We start from the raw sequence: 21,154 nt of genomic DNA on the forward strand, positions 1-21,154 counted from the left end.
AGTAGAGGAGTGCAGCAACGGTAGCACGGGCCCTCCTTGGCTCCATCGCATTTTGCTCTTCGCATCTGACTCACCCTCTTCCGTGTTCGGTGGCGACTTCAACAAACGGCTGCGACGGGTTCGCATGGCACGGCAGCGGTTCCTTCTCGTGAGCGCTCCCTCTCTCTTCGCGGTTCTGTTTCGGACGGCACTCAGCAGTGGTGACGGGTTTGACGGCGGTGAGTTGGATGCAGCGTGGCAGTGATGACACGCAGTGGCGGCACGGTCTCCCCCTCCTCTCTTCTCTCTTCCCCGTCGCAGCCTTACTCTCGAATCTCTCGTTCTCTCGTTTCTTTCTTTCTTTCTTTTTGTTTTTGATTTCTGCTGCTGTTGTTTTAGAAGAAAGGGAAGCGGTGTGGTGGTGAAGGGATTGGTAAAGTTAGAGTTTCATTTTGGGGACAATTAATAATATAATTAGGGTATAAAGTAGTATTAAAAACTAATTTTAATCTAATAAAATTATCTTCAAAAAAAGTATTATTTGTTCATCAATGTACAAATTATATTCAAATAACTTCTAATTAAATAAAAATTAGAAATAATTAAATTAATTAATTAAATTTTTTTATTTTTTTATTTATACAATAAAGTTCAACATCTAAATCTTCAAAATATAATACATAAAATTTTCATTATTTTTTAATTACTAGAACTTCAAATTATAATTGAGAAATTGTCCGATTTATATGTAAAATCTCTGAAAATATATTATTGATTAAATATAATAAATCATAAATAACTTATAATTTAATTTTCAAAAATCCGGGTTCTTACATTAAGTATTTAAAGAAAGTGGAAAACCACATCTTAAAAGCTAGCTGATAAAGGAAAATAATAACCACTCTCCTTATATACAACATCAAGCATCCCATACTACCCGATGTGGGACTTTGAACACCCCATAATACCCAAGTCCCTAACATACAATCTGCTTTCAAAATAAAAAGCTAAAAATATTTGTTTTGGATTATTTCCTGCTCCTGTTTAACAATTCCCTAAATTTGAATTCTCAATTATCATGTGTGCCTTTTAATTTGTTATTTTTGAGATCTTTGTATTCATACATTTTGTAATAATTGAGTTTTCAAACTTATACATGCTAGGGTTGTGCAAGAACTTTGTGATGATCTAAAAAAGGCTTCATCTTTGTTTGAGCAAGCAATTCAGGCTACCTCTAGAAATTGGTACAAATTTTGATTAATGGTAAATTAGGATATAAAATAACTCTGGTGGATCTCATGAATTATTATTATTATTATCCTTTTCTCATGTCATCATTGTTTGAATGTATAATGGAAATGGACACGAAGTTTGCTGGCAAAAGGTGTGTGAGTAATGCTAAGATAATTTAGAGGTTGCAACTCCGTGATTGTTTGTGGTTAGGGTTTTAGTGTCATGGCAGGTGGTTATCTGTTGTATGGATAGTTTGTTTAGGTATCCTGATGTAACAGTCTTTTCTTGGTTATTTAGTTGTTATTTTTCTGTATTAGTTTGCCTTTGGATGTACCTTGTGAAATTGATCTTACTCATTGTCTTTTGGGTTTGTTGAGTTGAACTTATTGCGAAAAAAATAAGGAAAATAACTTGATAGCATATTTTGTGTTCAGGTTTTCATGTTATTAAGCTATTTAATTGTTTGATTTTTTTAGTTGATGACTAAAAAATATTTGTGAGGGGCATACTAAAGACTTAATTGATGTTTCTGTTTAATGTTGGATGAATTTTATTTATTTTAATGCCTGACTTGACATGAGTAGTAATGGAATTTGAATAAGTGAATTATTACTAATTTTAGTTTATGTTTTGAGAAATCTAAAAGAAGATTTATTACTAATATTAGGCATGTATGTGATGATCATTTTCTGCAAAATAAATTCTCTACTGTTAAAGCAGACCATTAGTTTGCTTAATTCAGTGATCTGATGGAAATGTATTCACTAATTTTAGTTAAAGCAAACCATTTTTTTCTTTAATCTAAATATGTTTCATTTTTAAAGTTATTGTTTCTATTTGAATGTCGTTTTGCTAATTCTTTTTTCCACTTTGCTCAAATTCTCCCCCTTTTACACTAGGTAAAGGACTTGGAGTCTCTTCTTCCCAAATGAAAATATATATGTTATGGTGGTTATTCATATGATGGATATATAAGCTTGCAAAATTGTATTGTTAGGTATTTTATCACTATTGTAAATGAAGTGAATCCTTAAATGATAACTTTGATTAGGTATTTTATTCTTTTCTTTTATGTACATGTATTTGTACATGTCTAATTTTCTTATCACAAACTTATTAAAGACTTCTTTTTTTAAGGATGGTTTAAATGAATGTTGTGAGTAGGATTTCAATCATGGATTGGAATTTGTGCTTCTAAAATAATTTAATTTAATGATGGTGTATTGAATGACCTAGATGAACATGCATTGGCTTTTCTAGCATTACTAATGTTGGGATATTCTTCTTTGATGTCTAATTTACTCATTGTGTGTTTTTTGTTCCACCAAACTTATCGAATTCTTCGTTGCCTATCTTAGTTGTCATGAGAGAATAACAACATGTATAGTTTGATATTCTTTTTCACTTATTTTAAAGAAAATAACAGTTCATGATATTTATTAGTTTTTTTTAATGTATGTCAATCTTTTTAGTGCCTCAAAACATTCAGTGACTTAATAGTTTATATCTCTGTCAAGTTCTAACATATATATAAATATATATATATATATATATATATATATATATATATATATATATATATATATATATATATATATATTGCAACATCACAATTTAAGCAACTGCCTAGCCCCAAAACATTGGAGTTGTCCATGATTTACATACATACAAATACGAATAATATCTTCCTTATATTGACTTGGATGACTTGATAGCATTCACCACTTCCATAGCCTTCTGTTTTAGTTTCTTATAGATTGATAAGTTTTTGGTACATATTTATGTGTATTTTTATTTTTCAATTGTAAATTATGCACTATTGGATACGTGTTCTTAGTCATTGAGAGTTTAGAGAGTGTTGAAATCTATGGTGTTAATTAATTGCTTCCTATATATTTGTGTGTGTAATAATGCCATGGGTGCTATTTTGAACATACAAAATAATAATAGCGTAAAGTATATTTTGAGTCTTTTAATATATGTAATAAGTTGGTGGTTCCTTTTGGGTTTTAACCCCCCCCCTTTTCTTAAACATTGAACTTCTGATTTCGTGGTTGATCTACAATTAAAATTTGTTCCAATATATGTTATTGTTGGATAGCTTATCATGTTTGTCTTCTATTAACTATATTGCTGATTTTTTTTTTTTTTTACATTTTCCATATCTTATGTCATTTCTTAAACATGGATGGTGTGAACTGTGAAGCTTTAATTCTCTCTAATTATTTGTAGGAAAAATAGCAGGCAAAGATAAAGGAGAAGATTGACAAATGTGTACAAGAAAAATGATGTTAGAATTTGCTTCTTTATGTTTGCTTATAAGAGTCTGATTGGAAATATGTTAACATAATTGTCCAGAATTTAATTGGCAGTTTTCTTGTGTGCCTCAATATCAATGAACTTTGTATCTTTTTTATGCTAGAGTAATATATTTTGTGATAGAGTTCTATATCTTCTGTTGAATATGCTGAGCTAAAGAAGCAAAAAGTTTCTGAAGCGAAGACTGTGTTAACTAATTATAGTTTAGTCAAACATATATATGCTTCAGTAGAACAAAAATGTTGATTATGTTGTATCAATTACTGTGTTAGATAACTGCACATCTCAACTGCTACTTTTTTTTTATTAGAATCATTATGCTAATAAAACTATACGAGAAATGTGTGTAATTTTTTGAGTATATATTATTAGTTTATGTGATTAAATAGTTAGAATTTATTTGATGTGTTTGGGCAAGTCTTATTGGATATAAGTTTGAGAAAGCACTTTCAATTTTTTCTTTTTTTTAGTTGTACAGCAAAATGACCTTTTAGATATGCTAAAATATTATTCATTAAATACTCATTAAATAATAACTTATGAATAAAATAAAAATATGTAACAAATTAAATAAATTTAAGTAAAATATTAAATTTAATAATTAAATAATAATAAAATTTGAAATTTTATAATATATGATATTTTATAAAAGAAAAATTACAATGAAAAGTAGGCTTAATGCATTATGGTTATATATAAAAAGTTATGCATAAAATAACACACGTTTGTGCTTAATTTTAGAGAAATGTTAGGAGCCAATATTTTAGACCAATACTTTTTTTTATACTATTAAAATTTTATAATAAAATTAATATATAATGTTTAAAGTGTAAATCAAGTATTGAAAAAATAATAAATTTTATTGGTCAAAAACACATAAAATAATTAATTTCATCTTTGTATAACAAATATATATACTTATTTGTTTTTATAAATTTAATTAAAATATACTCTAGAATTTACTAATTAAAAAATTATTAAAAATACAAATAAAATATTAACTATTTTTAAAGGAATTAACCATTCTAAACTTTTATATATTGAACTCTTATAACTTGGATTAAGCATTAACATAACAAGCGATTAAGTACTCAATTCATGTATATGCTAATTAAATTAATTCTTTTATTTGTGAACCTTTAATATAATAGTATGTTTGCTGTTGTAACTTGCAACAATAATAAGGTGTAGATAAATTTATTTGGATATTCGTCTATGTTGTATTAAATTTTATTAAAGCTTCTAATTTTATTCGAAGCCTGAAATAATTTGTATATGCTAATTAAATTTTATTCTAATTTTGCAACTTTTTATTTTTTTAAATTATTTATTTTTGCATGTTATTTATGTGTCATGTGTGTGTTTGATATACAAAATATCAAGAATGATCTATTTCAGAAAATATTTTTATAGTTTTATTAACAATATTTACACGATTAAGTTCTTCAGTAGGATTTTGATTGAGAAGGAAAGCTGCGAGCTATTTGTGGTGGCGACTGTTATAATAATTTGTTCTCAACTTTTGGTACTGATGATTAATCTGTGGTTTTGGATTTGATGATACAGTTGTAGTAAAAGTAAATCTATAACTTTTAAGTAGTTGGAGAAATGAAAAAATCATGATGTTTTGTATTTTTTTTTAAATGTATTTAAAGAAGGTTAGTCATGTATAATTTTTTAACCAAATTCCATACTTTATAGCTTTTAATATGGTTAATGATTAATTATGTGACATATATCTTGCTGATTGATGATGTGAGATATATCAACGATGTAGATTTAATATAAATGTATTTTGTTTTTCTTATTATTATTCTGAACATGTCAAGAGCTAATTTATAAAGATAATAAACTACCTCTAACTTAGACATGTCTCTAGATAGTTTCTAAAAAATTAATCTTAGTTTTCAACCTTTCTCTTAGTAATACTTTAATTTTAATAATTTATAAATCCTATTAATATAACATATTTATGTCTCTTTATTTATTTTTTATATAACAAAAAAGAAGCTAAGTTTTAATTTATTTTTATATGTAGTTATGCATGATTCCAAATATAAACATATCCTGTAAGTTTGTTTTCTTTACTTTCAAACGTTAATTTGAGAGTTAATGATGTAAGTGGCTTGCAGATTTTGCAACATGTCGAAAGTATTTAGGTTCCAACAAAATAGAAGCGATTATGGATGCTTCATTTTTTACTTTTTCTCCCCTTTTTTGGTGTATCTTCCTATAGTTTATCTATCAATTTATATAGGTGAGGTTATTAGCAAGAGAGATGGATCTACTCAATGCAAGAAAAACAAGGTCACTTAAAGAAAAGAAGGTGTTTAAGGTGCATGTTGTCAAGGGATGAAACAAGGCCAGAAGATTGTGTTTAAAAGTTTAACTGATGAAGTGGTAGGATGAAATTAAAATTTAGAAATGGACCATGATCTTCCATATTACTAGGTATAACCCCGTAGATCATACATAAAGGAGGCTTCAGTGGATTGTTTATGACAATAAGGTGAGACTAAAATTACTTATGAAACTTTCTATCATGTATGACATAATGCATTTAGAAATGGCCAAGTTTTACTTAACAAAAGTGTAGGGGTTTGTTATTAGTCATTTTTATTGGGATTTCCTATTAAGGTCTAGATCTAAATCGTGGTGTTGTGTAATGTCAACTTGGTGTGTCTATTTTTCTTTTATTTTTTGTTTTGCCTTTATTGCACTACTCTTGGAGCTGGCGTCTTTAGTATGAAAGTACTTAGTCACTACAACATGCAATTGGTCTTTTGTTTGTATGTTCTTTTTAAAATTCAGTCCTTATTTATATTATGTGTTGTTACAGTATGTTGAAATCAATAAAAAAAAACATCATGTATGATACATAGAATTTTAGTAATCTATTTTCAAATGCAAAAATATCACATTACATCTTAATAAAAAATTGAATACTTAATAATTAATATTAAAAAGAATATTAATTAACTTCCATGACTTAACTACAATAATTTTTGTTCATATTTACAGACCAATAAATCATACCAATAAATGTCAAATATTCATGAATTACAATTATAATGTACTAAAAAGAAAGTCTAAACATTTAAAGTGTAGAAACTCTCGCGTTAAATACATAAATAGTTAACTCTGATAAGGAGGTATAATAAATCGATATGCATGATAAACCACTATTTTATGATTTATCTTGTATTGAATTGAGTAGATTTTATCCATTATTCTCACACTTATTCATATAATTCGCATGTTTTACATTTTCCTTCCTAATTTTGTGCTATGATTGAAAACATGTTTCTTTGGCCTTAAATTTGCTAATTTTAATCCTCTCTTATTACCATTCGATGCCGTGATATATGTGTTAAGTGATTTCAGGTTTTCCATGTAACACCCTAACTATAAAAAAGTCACGCTTCCTGCTACGCCACTTGATAAACCCATATTTTATGATATATTTTGTGCTTAATTCAAGTGATTTATTCAACCCTTCACCCACTTATTCATGTGAAATTGCATGGTTTTACTTCTCCTTCCTTTTTATGTGATATATGTGAAAAACATGTTTCCTATGCTTTAAAAATAATTATTTTAAATTACCTTTTTATTACCATTCGATGGCGTGATTTGTGTGTTGAGTATTTTCAGATCTCCTAAGGCAGGAATGATTTAAAGGATGGAAAGGAAACATACAAAAATGGAAGGAAAGCACAAAATAGAGTTTTTGAAGAAACTGGCAGCGACGCGAACGCATGGACGACGCGGCCGCATGCCCAGCGCGAAGAGGCAGCGACGCGAACGCGTGACTGACGGGGACGCGCGCCTTGAGCAGAATGCAGGTGTCGCGTGCGCGTGACCGAAGCGAACGCGTGATAAGGAAAACTCCCAGATGACGCGACCGCGTGACCCATGCGGACGCGTGACAGACGCCACGCACCTGAAAATACAGAAAATGCTCCCAACGATTTCTGAAACCCTTTTTGGCCCAGATCCAAGTACAGAAAGCACATATTAGAGGTTATAAAGTGGGAGAATACATCCATTCAGAAGAGATCTTCAATTATTCACTTTTCATAGTTTAGATGTAGTTTTTAGAGGGAGAGGTTCTCTCCTCTCTCTTAGGTTTTAGGATTAGGATTCCTCTTAAAGGATTTAGTATTTCAACTCTTTATCAGGTTCAATATCTCTTTTACTTTATAATTCTCTTTTACTTTCAGATACTTTAATGCTCCCATTTAATTACTTATGTTGCCAAATTTGCTTATGAACTCTTTATGTTTAGATTGATTTTCTTTTATTAATGCAATTGAGGTATTTCAGATTTATGATTTAGCTCTTCATATTCTCAGCTTTAATTGATTAATTGGAGACTCTTGAGTTATCAACTCATCGTGATTGATAATTGTTATTTTTGCTAATTGAATCGAATTCCAATAACTCTAGTCTTTCCTTAGGAATTGACTAGGACCTGAGGATCAAATTGATTAGTCCACTTGACCTTCCTTTGTTTAGTAAAAGTTAACTAAGTGGGATTAAAACCCAATTATCATCACCATTGATAAGAATAACTAGGATAGGAATTCCAGTTCTCATACCTTGCCAAGAGTTGATTTTACAATTATTTTTTTATTTTACTTGTCATTTAAATTACTTGTTCCTTACTTTCAAAATCCCCAATTTAAAAAACTCATAAATAATAAGAACACCTCCCTGCAGTTCCTTGAGAAGACGACCCGAGGTTTAAATACTTCGGTTATCAATTTTAAAGGGGTTTGTTACTTGTGACAACCAAAACGTTTGTACGAAAGGATTTTCTGTTGGTTTAGAAGCTATACTTACAACGCGATTATATTTTTATATTTCTTTACCGATAGAAAAACCCTCTCGTCAAAATGGCGCCGTTGCCGGGGAACTGCAAACGTGTGCCTTATTATTAGTTATTGTAAATATTTTTCTTTTATTTGTTTATTTGTTTTTGTTTTTCCTTTTTATTCCTATTAGCTACTATGAATTCTCACCCCTCTCGCTTTGAGTTTGGTTCTAAATTTGTTGAAAGGAGTGGAAGCTATAACGGGAATATGCATCAAGGTCTAAGCAGTCAAAGATCGATGGAGCCAAGAGGATCTGATCAACCCTTTAGGCAACAACACCCTCTAAGATATCATGGGCAAGGACCATTCTACAATGCATACCAAGCTGATAGATATGGTGGACCTCTTGGTAGTTACCAACAAGCCCCACCCTATGCTTATAGACCATCCTCTCAACATAACTTCGAACCACCACACTCATAAGCTCCTTTTCACCATTCCCCACCGTATGATCCTTATTTACCCCAATTCCAATCCAATTACTCCCAAACACCACCACTTCCCTATGTACCATGTCCATATCCATCACCTCAAGAATCACAGGCTCGCCTCAAGGAAACAGTAGATCAACTTCATACAACCCTTCATCAGCTGGAGCAATCAATAAATCAATTTTCTTCCAGACGTTTAGACACTCAAGGAGCTCCAATAGCTTCATGTGGAGATTCTAATGACAAACGTAGTATGAAGGAGACACTAGAAACCCCATTGGGCAGTAAGGAGCATAACTTTGTTCTGGAACAATTGGAGGAAGCTCAAATTATCCAAGAAGAAGTAGTGATTGAAGATTTAGGAGATGCTGAACCTCCACGGGAATCCAGAGTTGTGGAAAATTCCGTCAAGGACGTTACAATTGATGCTAAGGAGGATAGTGCACAACCCCCAAAGCAGATATTTTATGAAGAACTAGACGGAATAACCCAAGACACAAGTTTCCTTAATGATGATAATCACAAGTCAAGTTCTCTTAGTAATGAACTTGCATCTGCAAGTGAATTCTTTAAGCTAGAAGAATCTTTCCCGAATGAATACGAAGATGATGTTGAGGTAGATTTCTCTCAACCTCTAACGTATGAATTGAGTGACGAGGAAGACATAGAAGACTTTGATCAGGACGCAGTTGCAGTTGAAGATTTTTGCAAAGAAGTGGAGGAATTCACAGAAGAATACAAGGGAGTAGAACTTACAGAACTACTGCAAACACCTGTCCCAAGGCCATTACCACCTAATACAAGCTTCAAGTGGGTACAATCCTTAACCTTTATCTTTACCTTTCCACTTGAATATGGTTTGCTTGAAACAGATGACCAACTTAGAGCTCTCTGCGGCTTTAAGAGTAAGAGGGAAATGGCTCGCACTCAGAGCTGGTGTACAAGGTTCAATAAGGTTCCACGCTTCAATTCGAAGTGCAAGGATTGCTATCAAGTTCAATTGAATGGATCTCGGAAGAGGTTTGGTCATCTTGGTGAGAATACAATTTCTAAACCGCCCGGATCGAAGAATATAGGTCAGGACGAAAGCGAATTTAAAAGCAAAGCTTGGGATCCTAGAATCTATTCTGACATTCGTCACCCCGGGAGCCTGAGAACCTGTTTAAAGCTGCTCAAAAGCTTTACATGCCTAGTTTGGGACCCCGGAGGATGTTGGCATTCCAAACATTGGTGGAGATTTCTGGATGAATTTAAGCACAAGCCACCATAACAGGAAGCTCATCAAATGTCTAACTTAAGGACTTTAACTAAAAGTGCTAGGTGGGAGACAACCCACCATGGTATGGTCGTTTCTTTTTCAATTTTATTTCGTTTTGCTTGTTTTTATATTATATTATTTTCATTGGACCTGAATATTATTCATTAGCATTGCATACTGCATAATTGCATAATTGCATAATTGCATAAAAAAAATTTCCGACGCGACCGCGTTGCTAACGCGTTCACGTCAGTTGCGAAAAACACCTCCCACGCGTCCGCGTCACTCACGCGAACGCGTGATCTGGAAATCGATGTAAAGATCCAACAACCAGAAATCTGGGCTGGAATCGTGCGGCTGGTGTACGTTTAGCACAAAACGGCCCATGCGTTCGTGTCCGTGACGCGAACGCGTCACTCACAAAACACCCATCCCACGCGAAAGCGTGAGCGACGCGTCCGCGTCGCGTGGATAGCATGGCACCCTAAATGGAGACAGAGAGTTGCGCTGAAACGACGCTGGAATTGTGCGTTTAGCACAATTTTTAGCGACGCGGTCGCGTGCATCACGCGACCGCGTCATTCATCTTTTACCCATTCCATGCGATCGCGTCAACCACGTGACCGCGTTAACCCCATTTCACCCTAGTCATGCGATCGCGTGCCCCACACGTTTGCGTGGGTTCAAATCCACTAACCCCAGTCACGCGAAACCCTAACCCCCATCTCGCCCCCATTCTCTTCCCCCCAACCCCCCCTCTGCTCCCTCTCTGCTCCCCACCAAAACACCACCACCCCCAACCACCTCCGACCGCCGCACCACCCCCAACCACCGAGACCCACCACGATGACCACCTCCCTCCTTCTTCCTTCTCCCCTCCTTCTCTTCCCCTCTCTTCTCTCCCCTTCACCACCACTGCCCCCACCGCGGCCAGCCACCACCATCGTGCCATCACCGCCGCGCCTCCCACCACCACCACCCTCACCCTCTTTCTTCTTACCCACCCCCCTCCACCGTTAAACCCCACCGAACCCCCTGCCACCGAACAGCCGCCCACCGCCGCGCCAACCACCCTTCACTGCCACGTCAGCACCACCACCACCACTTCGCCACCGCCATCTCTCTGATCCCTACCTTAGTTCATACGCCTATCAGGTTCTGCCAAATGCCATTTTTCTTTCATTCGTAGTTAGTTGCATATTTTTCAGTTTATGTTCCAAATTAGGCTAGTTAGAGATGCACGTTTGTAGTGGATTCTAGGTGGTTAGGTAGCTAGGATGTGGTTAGTGGATTTAGGCCTGATAATTGTGCCGTACTTGTTGCTTGTTTTACCTATTCTGCAATTTTGGTCTGGCTGTGATGTTAATACTGTTCATATGGTGTTCTTTACTGTTTCATGCTACTGTTACACTGCTCTTTCATGTTCATATTACTTATGTGTATTTGTAGCTTTATTTTACTTTATATGAACTGTTCTGCTTGCTGTTTATTACCCGGGAACATCCAATTTTAGCCAGAATACTGCCCAATTTTCTGCAAATTGTTTCCTTCTCATTCATGTATTGATTTTGGCAATTTTGAATTTTGCAGTACTTAGCTTTTACCAAACCAATTCATGAATGCACGGGCCAGCATTCTTATTCTTTTCGATTTCCTGGTTAATAAATTACATTATTGATGATTAGATTTTAATTTTTTGCTACTCATGCATCTATATGATTATCATCAACAACCTGATTTCCTTGCGTGAATATGAGTTGACTGTTGTTTAAAATTGTGAATTTATTGTTACTTAGGAACCATTTATCATGCCACTCACTTTAACATACTTTCTCCTAACTCACTGATTTTCACTTTCTAACCCCTTTTTTCAATCCTAACCAATTTAACTTTCAAACGTCTCTTTTTGGTTTTTAACTATTTACTTTAACTTTCTAACTCCAGGCATGATTCTTGTTTTTCCTACTTAACATGAATTCTACTTATATTACATTTTGGATTGTGATTTTTCATCTCGGACTTCTAACTCAACTACAATCCATAATGCACATATACTTAACTTATTTCATAATTCTACCGCTCTTTTATCACTATGTGCTTCTATTGTTATTATTCTATTTTGCCTACTTATTTTCCTGCTTTTGTTCTTCAATTATATCCTGCATTTCTGTTTTTCAAGTTGTCTGACCCTCAACGAAAAGGAAAAGGCAAGGCAACCACTGGTAAAAGGAAAAGAGGTGAATCCTCTATGTCTATCCTGGACATTATGCATGATGACTCCTGGTGAAAAAAGCACTTTACCCCGCAAGAGAAGGCTAACCAGCTCCTCACTGCCAATGATCCAGTAAAATTTGCAAACAGATACTGTAAGCTGAAGTATCTAGTGTTTGCCACCTCCAGAAACCTGTACCTGGAGAGAACTCTGAAAATTCCAGAAGAACTACAGTAGTACACCTCTGATCAGATAAAACAGAGAGGCTGGTTCTTCTTGGAGAGAAACCTGACAGAGGTCAATGCTTCCTGGGTAAGAGAGTTTTACTGCAACTATTTCAAGACTTCCCTGGATGCAGTGCACCTCAGAGGGAAACAGATACTGGTCACTGAGAAAGCCATTGAGGATATTCTTCAGCTTCAGCCTAAGTCAGATCAGCCTGACGGTTACCAAAAGACTGAAGAGGATATGCGTTTTCTGAGATTTGACTGGGATGCTGTCAAGCAGAGGATAGCCCTTGATCCTACTGTCCCATGGGTCATGGGAAAGAACACAACAATACCTAAGGGAATCAAGCTGATGTATCTAAATGATGAGGCTCGGCTCTGGCATCAAATCCTGAGCAACTTTGTTATGCCGAGTACTCATGAGACGGAGCTGCCTACTGCTATGATCACCCTCCTCTGGTGTGTGATGGAGTGTAAGGACCTGTATCTTCCACGATTCATCTGGTATTACATGGCCAGGGTCCATGTCAGAGGCACTCTCCCTTTTCTATATCTGATTACGCAGCTCGGCTGTCGAGCTGACGTGCCTTGGGAGCTGGCTGATGAGAAGCCGCCTGCTGCAGACTGCAAGAAGATCATTCCCCACAGCAGGAAGTTTCAGGCTTTAGGCCACAGACCTCCATTCCTTACCGCTTCTGGTGAGGCAGCCACATATTCAGCTGCCCCTTCTTCTTCCACTGCTGCACCAGCCCTACCCACTGCACCTCCACTTGCCTCAGAGCCCGTTTACCACCTCGTGCACCGCTTATTTCAGCAGCTAGACCAGATGGAGCACTGCAACTGGCGGCGATATGAGAGATCTGAGCATCACAACAAGCGACGCTATGAGCACCTCAAGTTGATGATCCGATCTGGCGGTGAAATCCCCTCCGAGCCCGACACACCATCAGAGCCATCTGAGGAGGAGGCGGACGAGAATGAGGATGAGACACATGCACAGAGAGAGGCTGAGCAGGCATGACCAGAGCAGGCTGTGCCACAGCAGGAGGAGCCTCACCAGATTCAGGCCACAAACCCAGAGATCCCTCTCCAGTCAGCACCTCCACTGCAACAGACAGATCCTCCTACCTCATCCAGTCTGCAGATCCTCTGGCCACCACCGAGACTCCAGCAGCCCATCCTTCCGGTGATGACACTCTTTCACACCCAGCTTGAGTGAGCATCGAGGATGATGCTTTATTTTAAGTGTGGGGAGGTCGCCATCCCTGGCGTATTTTTTGGTGAACCACTACAGACTCTTTTTATCTTATTTTGTTTATTTTTCTGTATTTTTATCTTTATTTTTATTTTTATTTTTTAGTACTTATACATTGTTCTTTTACTATATTTTCACTTTATTTCCGCATTTTGCACTTTAGTTCATATTTTAGCCATTTAGTTTGGTTTGCAATTCTAAACCAATTAGTTATAGAATATGTGGATTAATTAGTATAATTTAACCTTTTAGCATATGATAGTTTGGTTTAATTGAAAATAAAAAGGAAGTAAACTAGAGACTTTAGTAAATTAAAACAATCCACACACCTTGTATATATAGCATTACATGTTAGTTAGTTAACAACATTTCATCAAGGAACAACACTAAGATTTTAAGGGCCACCCAAAAAAATTACATTGAGAATAATGGGAACTCTTAATTTTTACTTGCATGACATATATAACTGATATATGATTTTTGAGCTGGAGAACACACAGCCTGTGAGTTTTGAGCTTAATTGTATGGATACATTCAAACCATAAAATTTTTATTCCTGTGTGTTTTGCCCTTCTTTTTTATTCTGATGTTCTTTACTTTGTTTTAATCTATATGTCCAATTATAGAGTATAGATACATACCAAGAGATGATTGAGGCCATCATTTGAATTTTTCCTCACTTATCCCAAATTAGCCTACCTTTTACATCACCCTTGTTAGCCCCCTTGAGCTTTTTAATCCTTTCTTGTTCTATGAACCACATTACTAGCCTTAAGCAGAAAAACAAAATAAAAAAAATCCCAAGTTGAATCATTGGTTAGCTTAAGATAGAAATTGTGTATAGTTTAAGTGTGGGGAATTTTATGGGAACATGGGATGATAGAAACAAAGTAGGAATTTAAAAAGAATAAGTTGTTTGAAAAACAAAATTTGGGAAGCATACTCATGTGAAATCAAAATAATTAAACTACCATGTTTATTGATTAAAAAAAATTTTATTTTCAGTGTTTAAATAAGGGGATGCAAAAATTCCCCAAAAGCAAAATAAAAAAAGTCAATGCACACGGGAGAAAAATTTCAAAAATTAAAATTAATGCATGAGTTTGCAATACAAAGAGGGAGAATTTGGGCAATTAGGTTAAGAAGCTCTAAAAATATATAAAGTATGTATGTTAGGTGAGATCTTAGACTAATCAAGGATTCGCTTATTAGCTCACTTAGCCTTATACATATACCCTTACCTTTACCTTAGCCCCATTACAACCTTGAAAAAGACCTCATGATTTTTGTATGTCTGTATTCCATAATTGTTGATTGGTTAGATGAAGAACAAAGTTATAGAAAGTAAGGATAGAAAAAGAACAGAGTGATTAACCCAATAAACAGTGAGTGACTAGAGAGTAAACATAAAATCCAGTGAGGGTTCAATAGCTCATCACCATATATCTCTGCTTAAATTGTTAATTGTCTTGCAAGTTTGTGAAATATTTTTACCCATCTCAATTGTAAAAGTGCTTTAAGATTATCTAAGGTTTGGCTATGCATATATGATTCCTTGAGGATATGAATTAATTTAACTACATGTAAGCTTTATATACAAGTGAATAACAATTAGAATTGCATGATTCATTTAGGTAGTTGTATTTAGAATAGATTGCATTGCATGAGATTCCACCACTTTAACCTTACCTTACTCTTTATCTTGGATTTAGCATGAGGAGATGCTATTGTTTAAGTGTGGGGAAGTTGATAAACCCATATTTTATGATATATTTTGTGCTTAATTCAAGTGATTTATTCAACCCTTCACCCACTTATTCATGTGAAATTGCATGGTTTTATTTCCCCTTCCTTATTATGTGATATATGTGAAAAACATGTTTCCTATGCTTTAAAAGTAATTATTTTAAATTACCTTTTTATTACCATTCGATGCCATGATTTGTGTGTTGAGTATTTTCAGATCTCTTAAGGCAGGAATAATTTAAAGGATGGAAAGGAAACATACAAAACTGGAAGGAAAGCACAAAATGGAGTTTTTGAAGAAACTGGCAGCAACGTGAACGCATGGACGACGCGGCCGCATGCCTAGCGCGAAGAGGTAGCGACGCAAACGCGTGACTGACGCGGACGCGCGCCTTGAGCAGAACGCAGCTAACGCGTGTGCGTGACCGAAGCAAACGTGTGATAAGGAAAACTCCCAGATGACGCGACCGCGTGACCCACGCGGACGCGTGACAGACGCTACGCACCAGAAACTGCAGAAAACGGTCCCAGCGATTTCTGAAATCCTTTTTGGCCCAGATCCAAGTACAGAAAGCACATATTAGAGGTTATAAAGTGGGGGAATGCATCCATTCAGAAGAGGTCTTCAATTATTCACTTTTCATAGTTTAGATGTAGTTTTTAGAGGGAGAGGTTCTCTCCTCTCTCTTAGGTTTTAGGATTAGGATTCCTCTTAAAGGATTTAGTATTTCAACTCTTTATCAAGTTCAATATCTCTTTTACTTTATAATTCTCTTTTACTTTCAGATACTTTAATGCTCTCATTTAATTACTTATGTTGCCGAATTGGCTTATGAACTCTTTATGTTTAGATTGATTTTCTTTTATTAATGCAATTGAGGTATTTCAGATTTATGATTTAGCTCTTCATATTCTCGACTTTAATTGATTAATTGGAGAATCTTGAGTTATCAACTCATCGTGATTGATAATTGTTATTTTTGCTAATTGAATCGAATTCCAATAACTCTAGTCTTTCCTTAGGAATTGACTCGGACCTGAGGATCAAATTGATTAGTCCACTTGACCTTCCTTTGTTTAGTAAAGGTTAACTAAGTGGGATTAAAACCCAATTATCATCACCATTGATAAGGATAACTAGGATAGGAATTCCAGTTCTTATACCTTGCCAAGAGTTGATTTTACAATTATTTATTTATTTTACTTGTCATTTAAATTACTTGTTCCTTACTTTCAAAACCCCCAATTTACAAAACTCATAACCAATAATAAGAACATCTCCATGCAGTTCCTTGAGAAGACGACCCGAGGTTTAAATACTTCTGTTATCAATTTTAAAGGGGTTTGTTACTTGTGACAACCAAAACGTTTGTACGAAAGGATTTTCTGTTGGTTTAGAAGCTATACTTACAACGTGATTATATTTTTATATTTCTTTACCGATAGAAAAACCCTCTCGTCACCACTATGATAGCTCGGGTATTACGATGACTCTTAAAATATTTAATACTAAAATATGAGCCTGCTTAAAACTTAAACCGAATTACCGCTCCAAAAAGACTTTTTTTTAAACTTAAACCAAGAGTGGCCTATGCACGTGAAAGCTTCAATGCTCAGCCCAAGCACATACCAAGTGGGCCCCAGAAGTGGATTTCTGCGCTATCTGCAATTAGTTACTTATTTTCTGTAATCCCTAGTAACTAGTTTAGTATAAATAGCACTTTTACTATTGTATTCGTAGTTTTTGAACACATCTTTGGATGAACTTTATCATCTTAGGACTTGGAGGCTGGCCACACGGCCATGCCTAAACTATTTTCTCTTATGTATTTTCTACGGTAGAGTTTCTACACCTCATAGATTAAGGTGTGGAGCTTTGCTGTTCTTCATGAATTAATGCAAGTACTATTGTTTTTCTTTCAATTAATGCATACTTCTTCTCCAAGATATACTCTCGTACTTAATTCAATTAAGTCAGAATGAAGGGGTGACCCGTCACAATCACCCACTATCTTCGTTACTCGCTTAGCCAAGATCCGCGTGCCTGACAATCACAAAGTGGTCTACATGATGTTCAACGTAGTCATTGGACGACAGCCGGAGTATATTCTCTTGGGTCTCTAATACACATACTGAGTTTGTGGGATTAGGATCTTCGTGGTATAGGCTAGAACCATTGGCAGCCATTCATAAGATCCGAAAAGTCTACACCTTGTCTGTGGTATTCTGAGTAGGATCTGGGAAGGGATGACTGTGACGAGCTTCAAACTTGCGAATGTTGGGCACAGTGACAGTGTGCAAAAGGACAAGGGTCCTATTCTGACGCTAGCGGGAACCGACAGATGATTAGCCGTGCAGTAGCTGTACCTGGTATTTTTCATCCGAGACGAGAAATCTGACAGTTGATTAGCCGTGTAGAGATCGTACCTGGTATTTTTCATCTGAGAGGATCATACAGCTTGCCATGGAAGGGAGCACGCATGGTTGGAAGAAGACAATAGGAAAGCAGAGGTTCAGAAGCAACAAAGCATCTCCAGACGCTTATCTGAAATTCCCACCAATGAATTACATAAGTACCCTTATCTTATTTTATGTTTTATTTATCTTTTAATTATCAAAACCCATAACCATTTGAATCCGCCTGACTGAGTTTTACAAGATGACCATAGCTTGCTTCAAGCCGACAATCTCCGTTGGATCGACCCTTACTCACGTAAGGTATTACTTGGACGACCCAGTGCACTTGCTGGTTAGTTGTGCGTAGTTGTGAAAAGTGTGAATCACAATTTCGTGCACCAAGTTTTTGGCGTCGTTGCCGGGGATTGTTCGAGTTTGGACAACTGACGGTTCATCTTGTTCCTTAGATTAGGTAATTTTATTTTATGTTAAGCTTTTTATTTTTTATTTTCGAAAAAAAAACAAAAAAAAAAATTGTTCTTCAGAGTTAGAATGAATTCTAGAGCTTCTTAAGATAAGTTGAAGCCTGGCTGGCTGTTAAGCCATGTCTAATCTTTTGGACCAAGGTTTCCACTTTCTATTGTTGAAAGGACATGTCTGTAATTGGTATGCTAAAGCTTGGCTAGCCATTTGGCCATGTCTAATTCTATTGGACGGAAGCTTTAGACTAACATTGCACGAATCCTGGAATTCTTATTAAAAATTTTGAATTTCTTTATTTTATTTTTCCAAAATATTTTCAAAAAATACAAAAAAAAATTAATAAAACCATAAAAACCAAAAATTTTGTGTTTCTTGCCTGAGTCTAGTGTCAAGTTTTAAGTTTGGTGTCAATTGCATGTTTTAATTTTTTCTTTAATTTTCGAAAATATATGCATGGTGTTCTTCATGATCTTCAAGCTGTTCTTGATGATTTTCTTTGTTTAATCTTGTGATTTTCTTGTTTTGTGTCTTTTGTTATTTTTCATATGTATTTTCGAATTCATGGTGTCTAAATATATAAAAAAAAATTTAAGTTTGGTGTCTTGCATGTCTTTCTTTTCTTAAAAATTTTCAAAAATATGTTCTTGATGTTCATCATGATCTTCAAAGTGTTCTTGGTGTTCATCTTGACATTCAAAGTGTTCTTGCATGCATTATTTGTTTTGATCTTAAATTTTTATGTTTTGTTTCTTTTTATTATTTTTCTCTCTCCTCATCATTAATTCAAAAATAAAAAAAATATCTTTCCCTTATTTTACTCATAAACTTCAAAATTTTGAGTTGATTTTGTCAAAAAATTTTAAAATTTAGTTGCTTCTTGTTAGTCAAGTCAAAATTTCAATTTGAAAATTTTATCTTTTCAAATCTTTTTCAAAAATCAAATCTTTTTCATTTTTCTTCTTAATATTTTCAAAAATTTTAAAATTGATTGTCAAAATCTCTTTCTTCATTTTATTTCATAGTTTTCGAAATTATTGCTAACATTTAATGTTTTGATTCAAAAATTTCAAGTTTGTTACTTTCTTGTTAAGAAAGGTTCAATCTTTAAATTCTAGAATCATATCTTTTAGTTTCTTGTTAGTCAAGTCATCAATTTTAATTTCAAAAATCAAATCTTTTTAATTTCTTTTTCAAATCTTTTTCAAAATAAATTTAAATCATATCTTTTTCAAAATTTAATTTCAAAATCTTTTTCTAAGTTCTTATCTTTTCTAAATTTATTTTCAAATATTTTTCAATTAACCACTTGACTTGTTTGTTTTAATTTTAAAAGTTTACTATTTCTTATCTTTTTTTCAAAACCACCTAACTACTTTTCCACTTCTAATTTTCGAAAATTATTAACCACTTTTTCAAAATTCTTTTTAATTAACTAATTGTTTTCAATTCTAATTTTATTTTATTTTCCTTCTTAAATTTCGAATTCTAACTCATAATTAAAATAAAAACAAAAATATTTTTCTTTTCTTTTAGATTAATATTCGAATACACACTCTCTATTTATTTTATTTATTTACTAACACTTCTCTTCTTCTTATAATTCGAACCATCTCCCTCTCTATGTGTTCGAATTCTTCTTCTTCTCCCTTCTTCATTCTATTCTTCTATTCTTCTACTCACATAAAGGAATCTCTATACTGTGACATAGAGGATTCCTCTTCTTTTCTGTTCTCTTCTTTTTCATATGAGCAGGAACAAGGATAAGAACATTCTTGTTGAAGCTGATCCCGAACTTGAAAGGACTCTGAAGAGGAAGTTAAGAGAAGCTAAAGCACAACACTCTAGAGAAGACCTTACAGAAATTTTCAAAAAAGAAGAAGACATGGCAGCCAAAAATAACAACAATGGTGGAGATGCAAGAAAGATGCTTGGTGACTTTACTGCACCAACTTCTGACTTCTATGGAAGAAGCATCTCAATTCCTGCAATTGGAGCAAACAACTTTGAGCTTAAGCCTCAATTAGTTTCTCTAATGCAACAGAATTGCAAGTTTCATGGACTTCCATTGGAAGATTCTCATCAGTTCTTGGCTGAATTCTTGCAAATCAGTGACACTGTTAAGACCAATGGGGTTAATCCTGAGGTCTACAGACTTATGCTTTTCCCCTTTGCTGTAAGAGACAAAGCTAGGATATGGTTGGACTCACAACCAAAAGAAAGCCTGAACTCTTGGAAAAAGTTGGTCAATGCTTTCTTGGCCAAATTCTTTCCACCTCAAAAGTTGAGCAAGCTTAGAGTGGAAGTCTAAACCTTCAGACAGAAGGAAGGTGAATCCATCTATGAAGCTTGGGAAAGATACAAGCAATTGATAAGAAGGTGCTTTCAGAATGGAGCATCTTATGTGTATTCTATGATGGTCTATCTGAATTGTCCAAGATGTCATTGGATTATTCTACTGGTGGATCTCTTCATCTAAAGAAGACGCCTGCAGAAGCCCAGGAACTCATTGAAATGGTTGCAAATAACCAGTTCATGTACACTTCTGAAAGAAATCCTGTGAATAATGGGATGACTCAAAAGAAAGGAGTTCTTGAGATTGATACTCTGAATACAATATTGGCTCAGAATAAAATATTGACTCAGCAAGTCAATATGATTTCTTAGAATCTGACTGGAATGCAAGCTGCATCCGACTAAAGAGGCTTCCTCTGAAGAAGAAGCTTATGACCCTAAGAAT

The 21,154-nt window shown here is 34.6% G+C and overlaps 1 non-coding gene and 1 pseudogene across 1 annotated transcript; one reads left to right on the forward strand and one right to left on the reverse strand.

Moving 5' to 3' along the window:
* The first annotated feature begins 8,615 nt into the window (after positions 1 to 8,615).
* LOC148544475 (uncharacterized) lies at positions 8,616 to 11,224 on the forward strand (annotated as a pseudogene).
* A 9,480-nt stretch (positions 11,225 to 20,704) lies between these two features.
* Positions 20,705 to 20,811, reverse strand: LOC148544476 (small nucleolar RNA R71). Its single transcript, XR_015900666.1, has one exon. It is a non-coding gene; the product is annotated as a small nucleolar RNA R71 (small nucleolar RNA).
* Between the last annotated feature and the right edge of the window lie 343 nt (positions 20,812 to 21,154).

The sequence above is a fragment of the Arachis ipaensis genome, chromosome B9, assembly GCF_059453495.1.
Source record: "Arachis ipaensis isolate K30076 ecotype BB chromosome B9, ASM5945349v1, whole genome shotgun sequence".
Taxonomy (NCBI): Eukaryota; Viridiplantae; Streptophyta; class Magnoliopsida; order Fabales; family Fabaceae; genus Arachis; species Arachis ipaensis.